The sequence below is a fragment of the Apteryx rowi genome, unplaced genomic scaffold, assembly GCF_003343035.1.
Source record: "Apteryx rowi isolate R43461 unplaced genomic scaffold, aptRow1 scaffold_92, whole genome shotgun sequence".
NCBI lineage: Eukaryota > Metazoa > Chordata > Aves > Apterygiformes > Apterygidae > Apteryx > Apteryx rowi.
In genome coordinates, this window is record NW_020451227.1 from 1,667,509 (window position 1) to 1,690,864 (window position 23,356).

Genomic DNA, 23,356 nt, shown 5'->3' on the forward strand with positions numbered 1-23,356 from the left:
AGAGCAACACCATTTAGAACAAACGTAGCTGCTTCTGTAATCAAACTAAACGGAAACTCTCTAAACCAGGTTTTTGGATTCTTTTTCTCTCTCTTTCAAAATCAGCTTCAGGAACAAAGAAAAAAAGCCAGAACTCAGCAGAGAAGATAGAGAAGAAAGTACACCATAACCAGGGTTTGTTCTGAAATTGCCATGGGGTGTAGGGGAACTAGAAACTAAGTATTTTTTATATACATTGTCCAAAATAAGCTTTTTAGATGCTTTAAAATTACTACAATAAATGCAGTGTAAGTGTACAGAAAGACAGGTAGATTTAATTCAGAGCATATTCAAATACACTAAGTGCTTGAACACCGCAGATATGTAAGAGCTTCCTAGTTTCAAAAGCATGAAACTTTCCCCATAAAAGAGCCAGGCTATTTGCTTCTCTTAGTACCTTTTCTTTGAATTCTTTCTTTGCCAAATAAGAACTAGCCAGAGTGAACTTAAGTGTGCTAAAGCTGAGTGAGAGAGTTTTAACATATTAATACATGAAAGGCAGTTTCAAGTGAAGAAGAAAAAGTTCCTTCAGAGCTAAAGAAAAAAATATGGCCAGAAAAAGAATTCTTAGAAATGCAAATGCAAATGCAAGTCTGGCACCCTAAATTTGCACATGCCTTGCAGAGTATTTCCTGCAGTTGGGGTTAATTCCAGAGAGTTCTCCTGGATTCTTCAAGAACAAACACAGAACAAAGAGAGGAGGAAAAAAAAAAAAACCCAAAGACAAACTAAACAAGAGCACAAGATTCCTTTGCTGAAGGCACAGGGAAAATTTCAAAAGTACAAACCCTGAAGCTGTCTGAATGCTTTATAGTCAAAGTGTAAATATATAAAAACATAGTCCCTGAAAAAGATAGAAAGTATGTGAAATTACTATACTGAGACTCATTTCAAGGAGAATAGAAAACAATAGAAAAGAATAGAAGGCATGAGACACATTCCACATTTTTCCTATTTTGACATTTGATGAATTGATCTTGATGCATTTTCCTCTCATTTTCAAATGCTGGTAACATCCAGTTGAAGCACAAAGCTAGAGAAGATCTGGTAACCCAGAAAATTCATCTTTTTTCTGCTCAGAATCTTTGATTTCCATTGGTGCTTTGAAGTTTTGCACCCAAAATGAGAGGTTAGTTGAGCAAATATTATACATGTCAGCTTACTAACCCAAAAGTCACATGTACTCTTCAAAGATTCAAAATGGGTTATTTGTAAGAAAGACTAAAGTAGGGCTATTCAGAAAATACCTCCTGAAACGGAATCCATTTTGGTAGATTACAGACTTAAATGTTGTTCTTCAACAGCAGCTTTTATAAGCCTGGGCAAAGCCAAGCTAGAGGAAGGCTTCAAAGAAAGTAAAATGATCAATAGTTTACACTTATTGGAATTCTACCCTCATATAAAATTCAAAAATTCAACTGTTATGGGTACTGGGAGGCTTTTTCAATACATTTTCTGTTACAAGATTATGTTTAATGAATGTCTTTATATTGAATTCCTAATTCATTTTAGTATTCACAGTCCTACACATTCTTCCTCAAAGGCTTGTGATGCATACTATAATTGAACAAATGCACTGGTAGTTTTCTTAGCCCATTTAGGTGAATGAATAATGCTCTCCTGAAAGAACTCCTGTAGAGGCCAAAATCTATCAATATTTTCACCAGCATATGTTTCATGTTGCTCCCCATTTTCCATCCATTTTTTCTCTTACTGCTCACTATCTTGAATCTTCAAGTCCTCAACCACCATCAACAGTAAAAGGACCTTTCTTCTAATCCTGTTTATTTTTATAGTTTCCATACTTTCTTTTCTTTTTTTTTTTGAATCAAAAGCATTGAAATAATTTTTACAGATGTAAAATTTAATATAGATAATGCAGATGTGAAAAAAGTTTGGGTGCCTAAATTTAGGTATGCTAAGTGAGATTTTTAGAAAGGTCTAATCAATGACTTCTTGAAAATAAGTTCTGTTTCCAGTTAAACACCCCAAATTTCTTACTTCCTTGGAAAATTTTGGCTAAGCAGTAAAGACTTTTTGACACGTATTTATTCAGTTACTGAATTCCACTACCTCAAAAATAACCATTATAATGTTTAAACATTATTTCCAAAGTCTAGAGGAACCAATATTGAATCATGTACCATACTACTCATCCTGCTGCCTAATGATCTAATTTACAGATTAATATATACCAGGCCACAGTAAAATAGGTGTAAAAGAAGAGAAATTATGTTCTGAGTCCATATCATCTTCTGAATAACAAAATTCTTCCTGCAGTACACTTGGCAAAGCTACTGCTTCTTACTAATATTATAGATGAAAATGCATGGCTTTTAGGGGCAGGGGAGGAGAGGGAAAGGAGAAGTGATATTAAGGAAAGAGTAATAGTTTTGTATTATATTTGTTAATGAGAATGAATTTACTTTGTACAGTAAGACAATCATAATCTAACACAATAGATGAACATAATTTTTTCTACTACTGTGCAGTCAGTATTCTTTATACCATTTTGACAGTATTTTCTCCTTTACAATCTTATTATTTTTATAAGATGAATATGTTATTTGAAAGAGAAATGGTGGCATGGGTTTTTATAGGAATTTGCCAAATTACAATGTTGCTTCCTGACAACTTAGTTTTGAGTCTCAATTCTTTTATGCCTAACGTTCTCTGTCTTTTTAGAGTTTTCAAATATATCTGCTAACAGGAACACACACCTTGATAAAGTACTGTCTAACATACGGTCTGCCAATTCTGACATCCTAATTCCAGCTTTGGCCTATTGTGTGCTTAATAGCTTAGATGAAGGCAAAAATTTTCCAATAATGCATTCAACCTATGGTAAGTAAACAGGGGATAAGGCAGACCAACATATCAAATAACTGAACACTGAAAAGGTCAAAATGGTCTGATTTACAGTACTGTCATGTCACGCGCAATGCGTGAGGCATTTTAATCCTCATTGCACATTCTACAGTGACAATGTCTGTAATGAATAGGAAATGACATATTATGAATTCATTCTTGTGATGATAATTGTAATGAGAATAGTAAATAGTACAACAAATCCAATCCATCTTACGACAAGTTAAAAACCATAATCTGGTTGCAATTGTGGGGTATTTTTTAGATGCTTCTCTTAAGAAAACTAAATACAATTGACTAACAAGCAAAAATATTGTATTTTCCAGAGATGCTATGCCTATATTTATTGAAAAGTAGTGTGATCTCTGTAAGTCTTACACAAAAAGCTTTCCTCTAATTATACTGAAACTTCAATTTCTCTTTTATTTCAGCATAATATGTTATGACTTTATTAAGAGATCTTTAAAGGTCATCAACTCTAAATCACGCATTAGCAGAGAAAAATGAAAGAACAGGAAAAACATGAGTTATTCCAATAATAATCAGATGTTCTGTATGTAAGATAATAAGATATAGTGATGTATTGCATTTAATAAACCTAAGTGTTTAGGAAACCAAACTCTGCTACAAAAAATAAAGCTCAGTTACTTGCACAGATTTCACAACCTTTCCTAGGAGCGTGGGGGGGAAACAGTCTTTGTTCTAGTGCAAGACACAGCAGAGCACTTCCTGGAATAAAAATTCAAAGGCAGTATCTTCTGCATGCAAAAAAGAAGGAAAGAAAGAAAGAAAGAAAGAAGGAAAGAAGGAAAGAAAGAAAGAGCCTCTCTAAAAGTGAAAAATAGTGGGCCTCCTAGTTAGGTCTCTATCCTCTTTTACTGCTAGAGTGGTATAATCTATAAATACCTGAGGTGGTTTTTTTTTTTTTTTTGAAACAACATCAATCCACCTTTCTAACTAATATTTTACATATGCAAATGAGATAACTAAACAATTCTGCAATCGTATTCCTGTTAACTATTACTTTATTCTCTCCAGAGTCCCACAGAAACACACAAGGGCTTACTCAGGGACTGTGGTTCCAATCCAAGCACTCAGTTCTGACACTGAACCCTGGAAAGTAACGCTTTTGTTCTGATCAAATATCTGTCTTCTAACAAAATAAAAAAATATAAAGATGCATTTTAAGATTCATCCAAAACAAGAAAAAAATGTAGCAGTCATCTGGTTGAAAACACTTGTTAAGAAAAGGTCATTAAACTCATGCTAAAATAGGCCCTGTTCTTCTAGGAAACAAAATACACAGACATCATGGAAGAGCACGAGGGGGCTGCTCCCTGAGGAGTTTTTTATTTATTCCCTGGAGAATAAATATATTTATTCCCATAGAAAATATACAAAGTCAAGACATTATAGACCTGTAGGATCTTCTACTTTTCTTGAGCAAACCTGACAAATTTTCCAGCATATCTGCAAGTGTTTCTATCAATTCCATGCTTATACAGTTCTGAAGCATAGCTCTGTTTAGGATAAGCATGGTAATTACAAAAGCAGGTGACAGAAGAAGGATGATACTCTTGTAAATACATAAGGAACTATGACAAAGATCAAGCAGACTGTGGCTAGAAGAGCATCCTATCTATTCACAAATAGGAATAGGCTAAATCACTGCTAGGAAATAAACCTGACTTGAGACATAAAGGTTTTTGGGTGGCCAGATTTGCACCTCCTCAGAGCCATTTATTCCTAGCTGCTGCTGCCTGGGCCCATGGCTTGTCGTAGAGATTTCTGAATAATAAAGCCTATGCTTTTTGAAGACAATGGGAAGGCTCATATTGACTTCAGAAGGATTGAATCACTCCTATATTTTTAGGCTATGTAGAAGACCAAACTCGACAGAGCCCTCCCATCTACAAGGGATATAGAGCAACATTACTACAACATAAAAATACTATAAATTTACATTTAAATCAAGGTAGCAAATGTATTTTCCAGCTTCTTTAGATGAATATAAGCTGATCACAGCCACTTAAAAACTATTTCTCAGATCCCTAAATCCAGCCACATACAGTCATTGAGTCTGTGCTATCTCCTATCCCCCACTGTGTTATTAAAAACTGGAATTCATTATAACCACTCTATTTACTTGTACTAAATTACTATAGTGTTTCTATTGAAAATTTGTTACCCTCCCCAAACCTCTACCATCTGATTTCAATGCTCAGAATTAAATATTGGTTCCACAGCAGTCATGTGCAAAAATCAGACTTGACCTCACTGGGACCAGGACCTCATCATTGCTTGTTAATACCTTCTGTCATTCTTCCTCTCTTCCACGAATGACACTCAAACAACCCGCCAGGTCAAAACTTCCTCAAACCACTCTCAAAAATCTGAATTTAAGTCCAAGGGCCAGCTATCTCTGAGAAATCTCACCTTTGCTTCACCATGACTTCAATGTTATTTTCTGTTTTAATTGCTTTCTTACTCTCTGGCTAATCGAATCAAGCCCAAGTTATATTATTGCTCCCAGCCCAGGCTTGAAATCATGTAAAGTATAGGAGGGCTCATTTAATGGATCATTTCTTGCTAAGTTTATACCGTATTGCTTGGCTTGCAAGCCAGCTTTCTATGCGTGTTGTTACACAGCTGATGTTCTTGTAACTGTGCTGCTGTATCAACTGAAATTTATGTTTCTATTTAAGATTTACTTTGGGAATGATTTATTTTGTTTTCAAGCATAATTTGTACTCTAATAGGGCCTGTTCTGGGAAACGCAGAAAGCATTCTCTGAAAGGGTTACATAAGCAAAAATAAAAATAACAGTGACAGTCTATAATTTTCACGGATGAACTTTTAATACAAGTGCTCTAGTAAGCAGCAACAATTCGAGTTCACTTGTAGAATTAAAATCACTTGATATGTTGAGCATAGAACTGGTATTGAATAAGTCAGCTATGTAAGTCATGGGTGTTGATTATTGAATTTTTTAAAAGGTCTTTATCGATTTTTTAAGGGGAAATTGTATTTAAAAGGTGGCCCACTAGTGTAATTCTGCTCATTATAAAGTGCTAAATAGCTAAAGGGGACTAAAAGAATATTTGGAAAAAGAGAATCTATTTTTAACTAATTAGCTTTGAATCATTTGTCTAGCTAATCCACATTTTCAATCTATGGCAGTATTTGGAAGATAATTGAAAACCAGTGTTCTAATAAATGTGCAGATGATTCTTATATTGCCCTAAATAGGAAAGATTATGGCACTTACGAAAGGGGACGGAATGTTACAAACCAGTTCTGCAGGATTTAGGGCATGACTGACGGCTGAGCGCTCACTACGAAGCACTTGACATGTGGTAATGTGAGTCAGGCACCAATCTGTTAAAATCATAAACGACTGACAGCAAAATTACAGGAATTAAAAATAAAACTTTATGCTGAAAGACTATTTTGTTTGAGGTAAACTGTTTATCACTATGACTGGGATAGCTTTTAAAGCCTAATCAATAAATATGAATGAGACTAATTTGGGAATAAAAATATGAAAAATTAAGGAAATTGGAACAATATTTGGGCAGACAATCCAATTAAACTTCTGTAGTTTCAAATTTGCTGTAAAGGTCTAAATCTTATTGGAGTTTCAACTCTTAAATGCTTTTTTTCAGTCTGTCTGAATAATAGAGCAACATAAGATTAAGGAAAGCTTCCTGTTTAAAAAAAAAACCCCAAAACAGTATTACAATCTAGGAAGGGGATGAATAAGGCTCTTTGAAATGGGATGGTACAAAGAGCATTTTAAGATGCATGAACTAGCACCAAACAAATACTGTAAACAAATAGAGAATAACTCGACAACATAAAAAATAAAGCCTAGTATTAAGATAAAGCAACTAAATACTGTTCAGAAATTGAAAAGCATTATTTAGCAGAAAGCCAAGATTGACTAAAGATTTAGAAAGCTATCATGCTCTGCCAAACTTTACCTGACTAAAAGAAGAAACTGAGCCAAAGCTGACGAGACCAGGTCTGGCAGCAGTTTTTCACACATCTACCTACAAACATAACTTTGAATGTATACAGAATACTTACTTGTTTCTACAAATTTCATTGAATCAAACTACTTTTTTCCCCTATAAAGCCTTTGTTTCTTGAAAATTCTGAGCGATTTCTTCTTATAGTAGAATACTTTCTGACCTAGATATAAAACTATTAAGCCCGTATTCTAACAACCTTTAAGTTAATTGCATGTTATCATAGCTTTTTATTCCAAATTAAATGTACCTGAAAATTGGAACTGTTGTAAATTATTTGTAATGTTTAATTTCTAGAGGACGATGCAGTTGCTGGTTACATTTCACTTCCTTTCAGACTTCCAGTGTCTGAGAAACTCTTGATGAAACCACACAACCTGGTAGGTCTGTGAAGACCACAGAGCTGAACTATTGGTTGTCTTCAGCATTAGAGAATACAGTCTTCAAACAAAGATCCTATCCAAAGCCTATTGGATCCACTTCACACAGAAAAGTGGCCTTTAATCCCAATGTTGCTCTGTGTTCCTTTGTTCCAATACAATGTAGTGTATGCACTTAGTTTTCTTATCCTTTAGAAAGAGGCAGAAACGTAAGAACGAATATTTTTGGTGCTTTGGATCCAATAATGTATTCATCATAAAACTGCTGTGTTACTTTCTGACTCTGAAGCACTTTTAAGTGATATTTAGTGTTGTTTTCTCCCTCAAAGAAAAAGAAAACCTGAGTAGAAATGCTTTTAATTATCTAAGATAATTCAAATGTCTTTGATAAAAAGTATCAAAACAACTCTGCATTATTATAAGAGAAGCACTGAACAAGCGTATAGTAGCATTTACTTATTTGTATTCTAGATACCGTGCAGAAGAATAGTCAGTCATATTTTAAGCAATCTCACTTAACTTAAAAATACAGTGCCTGTAAATAATACCCTAAGTGCACCAAGACTACTAAGATACAACTATTAAGATATAACAGTAGTAATATTGAAACGCTTCATCTCCTTCGTATAACTTTCCCCAATGCCTACTTGTCTTTCTCACCCTTTGAAAGCTGCTGATGTTTGGAAAAATTAACTCTTACAATCTAAGCGGCAATGAGGAAGCCCTAAAAATCCTGAAAACAAAGGCCCAGATCATACATGGTATTTTTTTGGATGAACTCCATGGAGGTTAATGGAACTATACTTATTGACTTTGCTAGAATTTTCAACCAGCTCATTAGAAATTTTCAGCCAAAAACGTTCCACTGGAATAATCTGAAAGCAAAACCACCTTCTGCAGCAAAATATTAAAGTTGATAAATATTTAGCCAAAAAAGCTTCTTACTTCCAGGGGGAGGCCACGAGTATTACAGTATTTTGTGTACTCCTCTGGGATGCAAAAGCTGCATGTATCCTATGATATCCGTTTGTGAGTAAAAAATAAGCAGCACTGGGGATTTAAATTCAATTCCAAAGTAAATGGATTGTGAGCACAACCTGCCAAGCAGAGGTTGTAGGAACCTTTCTTTTTTGAATACGGTCTTGCATGCTGCCCCAGATCTAGCTTTCTTCTGGGAATTATTCCTACTATACCACCTTCAAGGACACAGCAGGGCAGATGAATGCGGCTGTACTTCTGAAGACTCAAAGTCATATGAAGCTGCTCCACTTAGAAGTTCACTGAGTCTTTGTGAACAGAAACTTAGATTTTATTATCTTAGGAACTTCCAAAGCAGAGTTATACAACATTCCTGTTCTATTGTCAAACTGGTATGAATAATTTTTCCTTTTTCTTTCAGCCTCTGTGATGTAATGTAATCATTCATACTTTTTATTCTTCAGAAAGGACTGTCAACCATTTCACTAGCCCTGCATTTTCAAGAGCCATTTGAAACAGAATATACCCTATAGTAAGGGCTTGTATTGTTTTGTCACTTTTATCAAACGAGGTCTCTCAGCATATGGAAGGTAGTTTTGTGCCACTGGCCATCACTTAACTACAAATGCTCTCTTCGATTCTTTCCCTGGAGTTGTAAAATATATATTAATTTTTAAGAAATGGACATTAAGATAAATGATTTTGATTTTGTTTTATCTTAAAAGAGGCAAAAGATCAAAAATAATTTATCTTGGTGGGACACAGTCTGACTGGGCTTAGGGAAAGAGCTCACCGTTACCACCGTCTGAAACATCTGAATGCTGAATCTTAAAGCCTTCTCTCCAGCTCTGTTTCCTTTTAAATTCTCTTCGGTGCACATGGAATTTATAGGAATAAAAGGAAATCGAGTATCATACTATTTTCAAAGGAGCCAGAGACACATAGTTATTTTCCTCCCATTTATTCAGTCCTTTTTCTCAGCTCTCTTTGCAGTGTAAAGAGGACTCGAATCCACTCTGATGTTAGGATTTATTTGACAAAGTACAAAGCAACTCTAGAAATCTTCTCAATAAGAAACATTAGACCTGTGTTTCACCATGCTTAAACACAAAATCTGGTGCATTGGAAAAACATATTCTTCAGCTCTCTACCTTAAGTTCCAACGTGACTTTTCTTCCTTTTGGATTTTTTTTTTCTTTTCCATAAAAATTTGCTTGAAAGATTATATGAAAGAGTCTGTTTTTGCAAGATGAGTCATAGTGCACCACCAACATTTTAGTGATTCCAATTATTTACTAGACAATAGTAGAACCGGAAAAAAAACTTGACAGACTGTCATGGACAATGCTAGCTAAGTTGTTTAAACCATCTCTAGGCATGTTCTGATTTAGCTCATTATTAATTTCCTGCCAGGAAATCACTGCCCTAAACCTCTCTTTAATTCAGACATAAGTCATTGTAAACTCTTGTACAGGCAGCTGATTTAGCCCAAGACTTTTGTCTCATTACAAAGCCCAGATGCTTTCAGGCAGAAGACTGTTGTAGGCATTTAATATTTTGAAACAAAATGTACTGTATAATTAATTGAGTATGAAATGCGTTGTTCATCACAGAATTAGTTTATCTTTTCAAGAGTTTGCTAGCTGTATGCAATCAATCATTCGTATTTTACAACTGCTGTAGGTTTATGAATTTTCACTTTTGATACAATTGAGTTCTAACTGTGTTGCAAAATGAATACCAAACACTATCTGGAGGCAAACTGAGTGAAACCCCTCTTGTTTTAGCTGGTAAAATAAAATGTTAGGTCATTAATCACCTTCTTCATCACTTTTCATTTTTTCAGGCAAATGATTTGTATTCTAGCCATGTGGTGGATACTAGCAGAGAACAAATAAATCTGAACTGACAAAGCAGGAAATACCTCCTAATTACTGTGATTGTTGAAGAGGGCTATAAAGCACAGACAAAGAAAACCCAGGAAAAGGTTGCTTTGTGAATCATTTTGTTTGGTAGGCATGAGATGTGCTTGTCATGTTAACTTTGGTTGCTAACTTCTGTCAAAAGGCAAGTAACTCTAAACTGGGATGTCACCAAGGTGGAGAAACCCAAATACCTGCTCATTGTACTTCAGAAGAGACAACTTTAGCTAGTCAATGTCAGGATGTTTATTCTGGCCTTATTTGAAGTGGAAATAAGCAGGCTGAATTCTCACTAGTTTTCCATTATCTCGTGTGGGCTAGGCCAGTAATACAATGAGAAAATACTGTATTTCACTATATTGGTCTGTTTCATCCTTTTTTTCAAAACAAGAGGAAAATAATTGACTGTAGTGAGAACTGCATTATGCATTATATCCTTCAGCTTGTCTGGCCAGAACATGTGGAAGCCTGGAACATTTATAAACCATTTTTCTTCTTTCTCTGAGATCCCTTTTACCATAAGATTGAAACCTGTGTCCCCTTGCCCTCCTCCCCCGTACTGACTGTGGAGATTACACCTGATATTGAAATAAGTCTGATCATGAAGGATGTATTCTTCTACCTTTAGCTTTTATCTTACGTGTAATAAAAAAAAATGGGGTGCAAGCCCATATTGCTACTGCAATATTATTATAGTATAAATCTCTAGCTTAACTGTTACTTTACACAATAAATACTTAAGAACTTTCTTCTAACAGGACTCAAATGCACATACCCTAGTGAAAATACTTGCATTTTCTTTAGACAAAGCTTTTGTTATAAAGGGACTGACAGCTATAAGAAAAATGTCTGCAGAATAAATAACGTGTTATACTCAAGTAGGTGCTACAATAACACCCCATAGTCTTTTAGAAGATCTTGGCGGATTTGTGCTATTTTGATGATAGCTGTTGATTCACAGTTCCTCAGACCATTTGACAACAGGGCCCCTACTGTGTCATATAAAACATGCACTTTAGATTTAAAAGCTAAAACCTTTAATCAAATTCAAAATGGCAGAGTGGAAATTTCAAATCACTGTCACTATGACTTTACTCACATCTTTGAATCCGACAGTCTCAAAAAATACTTTCTTATCTATACTGTATCTAATGGAATTAACTTAAATATAGTGGCAAGAATTTACAATAAGGAACCACTTTTATTGCTGTATTTCTCTATTCACATGGAGAGCTGTATGCTGAGCCACATTTTCATTATTTTTGCTTTTTTCAGTGAAAGCCTACAGCTGTCTGAATTTACACCATTCTGATTTTCAATGATAGGATAAACATTTTTAGGCTTTTGCTTTCATAAAATAGAATGACTGATATCAAACTAATTTAAAAAAATAATAATAATTCTGAAAACAGGTACATGACATTCACTTTTTGACATTTTAGGTGAGCCAATTACTTGTGATTAGACACATAACAGTTACATAGCATTGTACCACAACATTTTTAAAGGTATCTTTAACTCTCCTCCTCAATACGGAAATGTAAAACAGAATTCACCAGTGAAAAAAGCTGATTCCAAAAATTCCACATTTCTACCCCCCACTCTGCTTTCCATTTGGGATCCAAGCTCTGTGAGAAAATTACAATTTCTGCCATCATTATCATTTAGAGAGAGGAGTCAGACTAGAATTAACAGATGTATTAGAAAACCTGTTATTTTTTGTACTGCGTCCTTCCCGAGCTTTTGCTCACAGATTATTTCTCCAATAGAGATAGCTGTTTAGAGGTAATTTTCTTTGTCATAGCACTGATCCTGCATAATCCCTCTGCAAGAGCAAAATATGGCTTTACTTTGAGCGTGTAAGAACTTTTACTGCAGATGTTGGCAGTTTCTGGGTAACTTCCACTAATACCATTGGATTCTATCAATCAATGGCAATTGTGGGAGGTTCTTGATGAGGCGGGAAAGCTTCAAGTATAGTTTATTTCAGTCACTTCAGTCTGAAGGTGCAGGTGAAAGGTTTGAAGAATATATCCTATATCCCTTTCACCTGTCATGCAGTAAGCCTATCTCATCTGTCTTTCTTAGCCTGAAGATATGAAGATGTGATGTCAGTACCATGTCCACTGACATGCAATAATGATATTTGTACATCTTCTTATTCCAGGAATGGTCAAATCTTTATCAGGCGTCTCATAACTGTTTTCAGTATTCTAGCTCACTTACGGAATCAGGAACTTTAGAGAGTTTTAATGAGACCAGTCAAAGAGAACAACATCACATTAGGGTGCAATTGTTAATAGTATCAGAGGCTTTCTGTTGAAATCCATTTGACATGGTCATACATCTATATTTTTTAATCTGCTAAGAGCAAGCCATATTTTGCTTTACATTTGTGCAAAAGATGATAAGCTCCCAAGCTGAAACTAGGTTCAAGATTGGATTTTTATAGTCAGGATAGGATTTTATATTACAACTGCCAGAGTCCAGCTGTGGTGACTCCACTGAAATAGTTTCAAGCAAAAACTTATATTCACAAGTCATGGAAAAGTACAGACCTCTCTAACAGCGTTACATAACAAACATAAACCTCTCAGTGCACTTATGAAATTCACATGTGATACTGAATTCAAAGTTCTGAACACCACAGGAGTAAAGAAATGATACAAAGGATACTGGAGATTTTAAAAATTTTTAACAGTAATTAAAGGAAAAGCACCTAAGAAAAGAATATAAACCATGGGAGGAAGAAATCTGAAAAGAGATGAAAATGCCAGGATATAATACTGAAAGATAGAAAGCAATAACATATATAGACATGAATTGAATTAATGATATAGACAGAAAAACAAAAGTTGTTTTAGACACCTTTTAGGCTCAGAAGAAACAAAACAAGGATACAAAAATGTCTTTTTATATGCCTCTGATATAACCACAGTAAAACCGTGTGTTCATTTTGGACCAGTACCTTTCCAGCAAGAAAGGAACAAAATTGAAAACTTTAACAACAACAACAAAAAACAGTGAAAGAACCAGATGAGCTGATTCATCAATAAAGATTAAATAAAGCATTTACCAAGCAAAAATACACAACAGCCTTCAAAATAGTCAAAGAATGTTAATGCAAGGAAGGGAAATTATTTAGTATGGTGTGTGAAAAATAATGGGGTAAAAATAAAATTAGGGAAATTAGAAGGCTAAATTTTAGGAACCCATTTTGTAAGTGAGTTTACTAGAATGCACAGTAATTTTGCAATGGAAGCAATGAAAACAGCCCATCATCTGGGAATTAAACATGGCATATACACGTAAGTAAATGGCATCTCTAATAGATTTCTTATTCAATCTATTTTGATCATTTACATGGTGAATAAGTGAATCCATAGCTCATTAGATGAATTTTATCTTTAAATGAATAGTCAGGCAAAAAGTTATTTTTGAACTATTYGTAGGTAAATACTCTAATGAATATGCAACACACATGAAGTGTTCACAAAGATTTCCTGAAAACTTCTAATTAAGGACTCATCCAGTCAAGGAACAGAAATATCGCTTAGGTATGTACACACAGTGAATGTCAAATTGCAAGTCATGAACACAATGTGTAATAATTCTCACATTCTTTCTGCAGGCCAAAATAAATAGTTCAAATAACAACGTAATACCAAATTATGAAGATCCATTCACAGATAATTCTGGAATCTAGAAATCAATCTTTTTAAAAATAATTAGTCATTTAGATTGACAGTTTTCAAAAACTTGTGTTTGATTCACTAATATTTTTTAATATAGATGGCAAAAAAMTCCTTTTCCCTTATATCAAAGCTATTTAATATTTACTGAGCCCTACTAGATAATTTTACAGAGGTCACTCAGCAGGAAGCCATGCACAGGCTCAAACTTGCCTGATCTAAGCACATGCAAACTTGTGTGATGCAGGCATTGCCCTGCATTTCTTCCCGAGAGACCAGACAATACTGGTCCAGTATTGTTCTCCACCAGAAATCAGGAGACAGCGCCTATCTAGGGTCCTGGAAGGTCCTGTCCTAACTGCCATCTGAGGAAATTTGAGACAGATTATGTCAGTTGGTCTGTTACAGAACTGTACAATCTATTTAAAACTTTTATTTTAAGGGAAGAACTAATAAATCACAGTAGCTTCAGATGACSATTAAGCTTGTCAAGATTTCACTTTCCTTCTTACGTTTCTTGTGACTTGACTCAGTATTTTAATGATGGCCACATAATGTAATGTATGTTGATCTTCCCAGTCAGTAAGGGCTATCCTGTAAGCATTGAGATGACCTAACCTCTAAAGAGGACATCAATAGTAAAATGAATATGAGCTTAGACTGTGTGACTGATGCTGTGGAACAGAATCCACACAATATTGCATGCATAGTACATGCTAGGACACTGATAGAAAACTAACATTGCTACTTATTGCCATTCTACATAAAATTACATAGCTTATGTATACATCATGGCTGACATTAGGATCACAGGGTTCAGGGGAAATAAAAAGATATCCTTTTAAAGAGCAACGCAAATGTTATGAAAAAGGGGTGATGGAGATGAACTGTTTTTTTGTAATTGTTAGTTTAATGGTGTGTAAGATATTAAACATGAAATTAGAAGCATAGCAACCATATTCCTGTAAACAGTAGCGTTGATCAGAATAAGAGACTAGCAAAACCTTTAAAAAAGTTAAACTCCTCTCCCCTGGATTTTGGTTAAACATATTCACAGAAGATGGATTTGCCCATGATTTACCTAACCAATTATGCTATTTTTGCAACAGGGGGRAAAAAATTATTAAGATATGACCATTGAACCAGAGCAATTGTCTCCTCACAAGTTCGTGGTATGACCTATTCCCTTCCAAAAAGTTATTTTTTAATAATAACCCAGTCAAAGCTTTTCGGGGTAAGTCCATTTCTGATTGTCTTTAGTCTGACAAGATTATTCCCTTTTCTTCATTTATAAACTCTTAGTGACTTGAAAATTCAAAAGGAGCAATGGTCTGTACTGCATTTTATCTCACTAATTAAGAAGGGACAACTAGAGCATACCTTAGAGTAAAAATATTTGGAACATATTTGTATTCTTAAAATGTGTTGTTCAATAGATTATACTGAGTTGAATATATATTCAACAGCCATTATGGCACCACAAAAATGTCACTTGCAGTTTTCTTTCTAAAGGTGTGTTCATCATGTTTTTCACGTCAATGCAAAGCCCATTTACAAAAGAAAGCACAGAATGATAGTCTTTCCCAAAATTAACTAAGGTGCTTCAAGTTAAAGGATTATCAGCTAGGTATGTTCTAGGAAACTTTAAATTGGTCATTTGACTGAGATTTCTTGTTTTAATAGGTAAATTGCAATGAAATTCACTGTAAGACAATGATTTGTGGGGAAAGAATACCATATTCTTTCTACACGGGAATTTAAGGTCAATCCTTGGATGCTGCTATCAGTAATATGTGTTAGTAAGACTAACAAAATAAGTGCAAAAATAAAGTCCTAGAACAACTGAAGCCAGCCTGTGCCGTACAAGGTCTACTCACCCCTTCCCTCCCTCCTTCCATCACCAGATCTAGGAAAGCTATCGCAAAGGCACATAAGAGTAAGTATCACTGAAATCATTGAATGGGACTTGGAAAACTAATTTTCCTCATGAAGCCCAGGCCTTTCTATGGCTTACATACAACAGCAACAAATCAGTGATGTTATTTTCACTCTTGCATAGTGAAAGATCACTTAATGATTATTATAGTTGTTTTGGGAATTTATATTATAACAATCTTTTATTATCTCTTAATGATCTTTCCAATGTCTAAAAAAATAGAGTGATTGTGTTTGGTTTTGGTTGTTGTTGTTTCTATTCACATAGTATTGAAGTAGTTGCCAAGCAAGGCATAATAAATCCAAATTCTGACATAATAAATAGATAATATGTTGTAATTGGATTATTTGTAGACTGTCTCTCTCAGCAGAAATTTGCATAACACTCAGAAAGAATGCTGCAAATATCAAAAATAGTTTTTGATTACATACATCTTCCTGAAAACACACTAAAGAAGCAGTTAAAACTATACCTTCTCTGTAGTTTTCTTAGGAAAGCTTACTTTAGACATGTTTTAAAATGGTTACTTCTTCACTGATTACAGTGTTCATGATAGATCATGGAAAGTAGAAGCTATCTAATATCCGATTTGTTAGAGCAGAGATTACTATTCAGGATTACAGAATGTACGCYATAGAATCATAACCACCCTTTCCCATCAAAAAGGAGACAAAACCTCCATTACCATCCATCACACCAAAGATAACTTGGCTGATTCCAACAGTATGTAGTAAGGCTTCTTTTAATAGACAGACAGATAAACAGATAGATATGTGTTCATGCAGCCAGCCACTGAATTAAAACAGAGAAGTCGACTAATTGTGGTCCTGATGTATCAAAGAGAGGGCCTTTGTGGATTCAAATGCTCTATAACTTAAAATGGGATTTCAGAAGAAGTAATCATTTTTTCTGTATTGCAAGTCTGGCTTTGAAGATCAACATTGATATGAACATACATGAATAATTAGACCTGAGAATGGCTTCTAGATACTAATGTAATATCTTTCAGACCTTTAAATCAAAGAAAATAGGGAATCTAGTTTGCTTTTATTTTCCATTCAAAAACAAAAATAAGAAAGCAATAAAACAAACTAAAAGATGTTAGCGATAATATAATTACTTATGAACTCTGGCCCAGATCACCAGATTTCCTACAGGATTTAGGTAAATAAATGTCTTCTGATGATTGAGCTCAGTCATTGGAAAATTCTATGTAACTTCTAGTCAAAGCATCATAAATGTGCATAATGCCATCTGAGAAACACTAGTTTTAGGTGCATCTTTAAGCTTTCAGGGAGAATTACAATGTGGAGACAAGATATTTGCTTTCAAAATAACTGTCTTCATAGATGACTGCTGCTTTTTGGTTCCTTGCAGAACTGGTTACTATCTGAAGCTGTGACATTTGACTGGAGAGCTGTTGTAGGAGACATCACTATCGGCACAGAGGTATAGCAGCTCTGAGAAAACCAAGACACTCAACTTGTCTGATACTGAACCCTCTGTCTGAGAGAGATCTCACAAATAACCCTGACTTGGCTTGTACTTTTCAGTACTTATTATGGAGTCACTTATAGATTATGATGTTCTTCTCTGACTGTAGTGTCTTTCTTCACTCCATGCCAGTATATTAAAATCACTTGTATCAGTTACAGAATAAATGGATTGCAACTCTGATATAAAATAGTGTTACCCTTCCACCATATCCATAATTTACTCAGATCTTAAACCAACATCCAAACTGGGAGAAGCTATTTCAGTGACATGCTACCATGTGTATCATAATCATATTTCATGTCAGTAAGAGTGATATGTCTTTTCTATTTTCTCATGGGCCATACTGAGTCAAAGATAATTAGTTTAGACTATCTGAAGTAGCCCTGAACTATTTTGAGTATCCTAACAAGGGCAATTTGATATAGACTGTTGCTTAGGCATAAGGAAAATACTGACTCTGACTAAATGAAGTCTGTAGTAACTCCACTCACGAATTACTGTATTTCTAAAGTTCTTGAAAAAAACCAACAGCTGCAGTGGGGTTCTGTTCCCCGAGCTGAGGCACTGAGAGCCATTTCAGACATAGCAGGGTATCTGATATACCCGCCAGCTGCCATCTCAGAAGGCTGCAAATCTCTAATACGTCTAGATCCTTCAAACAGTTAAAGCGTTGCTTCATGCCATCTAGAATAGTACTGTAAATGCAACTCAACCGAATCCAAGGTGTTTTGCTGTTCAGCTTTTTAAAAAAAAGGAGAAGAAAACAAGAAAAAAAACAAATATTTTAGTCTCTCTCATTAGAACTGTATCCTACAAGAATTCAAAGTTTAAGTATAGTCTCAAGAGGGAAGAACTGTGTTAAATAGGATTAAAAGTTAATGAAATATTTTATGACAGTGTTTTACCATAGCAACTGAAAGTTAGAGCTAAGCATTGTATAAATATTAATATTACTCTTCTCGTCTCAATCAGTGAAGGACTCAAGGAAGGTATATGGAGGGGGAAGAATCTCATTTTTATGGTTCTAAAATTCAAATGCGAAAGAGGAAGAGCGATTTGGTTATAAAAATAAGGTACAGCATAACTTGCCTAATGGCCTGTAATCCTCTGGAAGTACAGCTGCAATGGGCTTTTAAACAGGTGCTTTGCTTATAGAGCATAACAAACATGTTGGGCTTTGTAGTGCATTTAATATCTTATAAACAACCAGACTAATTTGGGCAAGGCTAATGGATTAGTTCAAATGGTACTCTTGTAAAAGGTCTGTGATCATATCTGTGTACATTAAAGCTAAAATACCTGGTTTTCACTACACTGAGTTCCCCAATCTGCACAAGYGAGCAGAGCCACTTCAGGCATAGACAACTGGAGCCTATGGAGCCTACCGTAACAGCTACTGGAGGCTGCCAAGGGGCAGACAAAAAAATCCTCTCCTGACTTTTGCCTACCGGCAGTTGTGTTGTAGGCCACAATGCACCCACTTGCTGCTGTGCTGGCTCCCCACAGCCTACTAGAATCAGGTCTCAATGCCACTGGCTAGAGCAAACTCTAACTGCATTGGGCGCGTAAGCAGAGGGAAGGACTCACTCCATCTCAGCATGGATGGTGAGTTCAGCTGGCAGAACCTGGCTGCCTGCGGGAGCCCAAACCAGCATGGCCTGGCGCAGCAGCAGTTGTGGTGGGTAAGTGCTGTGAAACATTGAGGTCCGACTCCCTGGAGCACAGTGCTGACTGGGAGGAACCAGGGAGCAAGATGGGGGAAAATAAAAAGAGAAGATTCCAGAAACCTCTCACAGGCACAACATGAGTGACTAGTAGTTACCAGTCCTTGAAACCACCACTGCTCCTCCTAATTCCGCTTCAGCAGCTTACTAGGAAGAGCAAGGACAGTAAGGTGCTCTACTGAGTCACTAAAGTGGCTTTGGCTCTCCCAAGGATGAGTCCTTGAACTCACACCACCCAGTTTTGACAACGCACCCAGTAGCTACGAGTTTCTTCTGCCTCTGATAACTGTTTTTTCTTTTCTTGGATCCTGTATCTGTACAGTCTTTCTTTCTTAAAAGGAGAGAAGTTGAAAATGAGCTTGGTGGCCCAAGGTACTCTCTCTGCTGTCATTTAGATTTACTTCTTCAGAAATCTGTGACTATTTTTTCAAGTGCAGATATAGTAAGTACTTCTTTATAGTTCAATTGCCCATATGTTTTGTATTTCCTGAGGTTCATTTTACCACGATACCCGATGCCTCTACTACCTTGAGAATAAGCGGACTATACTTCCAAACAAAAAATAGTGTATAAAAAAAAGTGAACAAAAATTAATGTTAGGTTTTATTGGGGGAAATAATCAGAGTATTTCTTTTTGCGCAAATAAACAGAGTAAAGAACCCAGCGCAATGCTGTGTCCTGAACAGCACTGATCTTGTTTGGGACTGCAGTTCCTCAGTGTGTTAACACCTTGAACACTGGCTGCAGATGCTCTCTGCAGTTGCTCAGTCTCAGGTATTTCTACCGATCTACCACAGTATATATCACCGCAGCCTGCTTGCCCTGTGCACAGGAACTGCTTCCTCCTCTGCTCACATAACACACCCAGAAAAGTCAATCTGTACATGAATGCACTCATATTTCTCTGTTTTGTTCTGTCCAAGTAACACTTTATGCATATGAGTAAAATCACTGTCCCTATGGTCGTAAAATGAGGTGTTTAAATATTTTATTGACTAGATTTTAAAGCCAACATCCAAAGGGGTGAGTCTACACAAGACAGTAAGACATGCTTCCCTCTGGCTCTGCTTTGCTACTGCTCCGTAGCTAATTAATCCTGCTGAGAGATCAGTTTATCAAAAAGAGAAAGGATGTGGCACTTTAGGAAGGATCATAGAGGAAAAGCAGAGTTTGTGGACTTAGAGGGGAAATGACAGAAGAAATAAATATTTCATAGAAAATTATGGGAGCACCTCAGAGGCCCAAATTGTAATTGGAGCCCCAATGCCAGCTGCTGTGGCTGCAGTTACCTGTACAGGACACAGTTGTAGCATCAGAATTTTTAATCTAAAGAACGTGTCCTAGCTGCACTAAAAAAATTAGTTCATTTCATGAGATTTTTTTTAATTACTAATTTTTTATCAGAATGATTCTTTATACCCTAGATCAAATTCAATTCAAATTCAAAATTAATTTTCAGTATGCTTTTTTGGAAATATACTGTAGCTCACTGCGCAGTCAGAAATGGTTAAGTCACTCAGAAATTTCTGCAGCTTCTGGGAGTTTTTCTAAAAATTGACATTAAAATTTTAATATTTATGCTCAGTTGAATTTTAACACCTAAAATATCAGGAACTGATGTGACCTTTTAAGATTCCCATTTTGTTTTTATTTGAAGCACTGCTGTTCTTTCAAGCGTCTGTTTGCTGGCATACCATACATGAACACTTATTATTAGATTGTTTATTTTAAGAACAATGATATAATAGATATGTCATCGTTAGTTGAAATACAAAATATAAAAGATAGAATGTAAAGCTGGCAACACAAATATGTATTTCTGGGGTGCATGTTAGACAGCGAATACATTTATTATTCTGTTTCTTCCACAAAAATAGAGAAGCAGATTCTTTTATAGCTACATTAATACATGAACTGTTCTGATTCAAAAATACAGAGTTTCAGATCTGATGCTGTAATCCAAAAGAACAATGAGATGAAAAGTCTCCCACATCTTCAACATGRCATTTTTCATTTGAAGAAGAATATTATAAGAGAAAGAGATTAACCTGCTCATGCTGTAAAAATCCAAAGGTTAAGCCCAAAAGATTTACAGCAAGCACACACAGTAGCTTAAGCCAGAAAACAGTTTCTCATGGTGAATCACAGAGTTACAAAGATGCTTATCTCAGCCCAATCAAGTTCCTTGAACTCTATATGTCTCTAAATAGATGTATATGTCTCCCTGAAATCATACAGTAAAACCAACAGCAAAATATCAGCTGTTCTAATGACCAAATGATTTTAAACATGCTCCTGTCTAACCAACCAGTTGTAGCGGAGGCATAAAATTAAATCTCAGTGCTCTATTATTTTTTAACATATTGCATCATGGATATACTATTCAAGATCATTTTAGATTTTATATGTGCTTAATTATGTGATATCTTAAAAGCCTAAAATGTGATATAATGGACAGTTAGCTCAAAGATAAGGAAAGCTACTAAACTGCACTTTGCGACCATTCAATATCCTGACAGGAAAGGAAACTGACACCTGAGAAACACAGAAACAGCCTAACACGTGAATTATGGCCAGCACAGTTCCACTCATGCATTATTTAACTGGTATCACAACACAGTTCACTTTAGAATTAGCCAGGCCACCATTTTGTATTTCTTCAAATAGATCTGTTGATCTATTGGAACACTTACACAGATTCCCGTGTAAAAAAAACTGACAGGAACAAGTAAAATGAAATTATACATACAAATGATAGACAGAAGTATGAAATAACAAACCCAAGGGTAATTGTGCACATTCTGTCAATTCCCAACCATGAAGGAAATTAAGTATTCAGATGTTACGGTGATTCATAATGTATAAAGGGCAGATAATGTAAAGTTATTGTAATAACCCTGTATGACACAGGACATAAAACTTCCCTGAATTAACTTTTCCTTCCATCAGATCAAGACTCCTATGAAAAACATTTTAAAATTTACACTGAAGGAGAACCCAGTACTGTCTTTGTTAAATTGCTTTTACAGTTAATAATCCTCACTGTAAAGATCATAATTCTATAAAAGTCTCCTTCATTAACAAAGCATCACAAGCACCTTGATTCTTTCTGTTAAACATATTTCCCAATTCTTCCATTGCTCCTGCAGCAGCAGAACTGCATTCAGTTTATTAACACCCAAAAGTTAAGAGAAAGTAGTAAGCTAATTAACCATATACAAAGAGAAAACTCAAAAACATAAATCCAGGAAGTACTTCCTTCTACAAAGGCCATGTTCTTCCGTAAGCTCAGAGCTTTAGAACTAAAATTAGAGAGAAAGAAAAACAAGTATTTTCTTTTGTTTGTCATTTCCTGACGGCTGCCTTAGATGTCCCTGCAGGCACTATGCTGCGAAGGGCCCATCTCATTTGGAGAGGCCAGACCCAAACACATCCTGATACAAATGCGGTCTGCCTCTGCCCTCCCTCGCTCGAGTCAGCTCTGTGTCAGTGTCAGTTCTTACTGAAGAGAGAATTTAGTCTCTAACATTACAGTTATGATCCTATTTTATGGATCCATCTTTGTGAAGCTGTTAATTTTGTTTCTTCTTTTTTTTCTTTTTTCACTGCTGTTAATCTTGAGATGTCCTGGCTACCTGGGCTGCTTTTTAAATTATTATTTCCACCAAGTTTGACACATATTCTATTATTTCAATTATTTCCTACTTTCTGGATAATTTTAGTGACTGACATAAATTTCCTGACTTTATCCTTTGGTGGTTCATTTCAGATATGTAAATATAAAGCAGGTTTAGCTAATATCTGTTCAAAATATATAACACTAATAATAGAAAACTCCTTTCTTGATCAATTTGTCAAGTATGGGTCTTTGCATAGAGTATCTTAGTTTTTTATAGTATTAATCTGAGTTGCTGCTAATAAAATGAGAATATGTGAGGTTTCACAACAAGAATATAAATTCCAATTAACAACCAAAGAGAAGAAAAAAATTAATTCAGTAGACTCTGTATGCCAAAAGAATGCTGCAGTTGTAGCTGTTGAAATAATAAATATTACAAATATTTCTTACATTTTCATAGTCTCCACACATCAATAGCTAAACAAGGTTGAGAAAAAAAATCAATAATAAATTACATTATTTGCAAACATTAGTAAATATTCCTGTTACTTCTACAGCCCCTGTGTAAGAATGCAAAACAATAAATAATAAAGCTTGTTTCATTGTTCCACTTGGCCACCACCCAGATGAAAGCAGGTGGAGAGATTAAAGGAGTTATTAGAGAATTTTT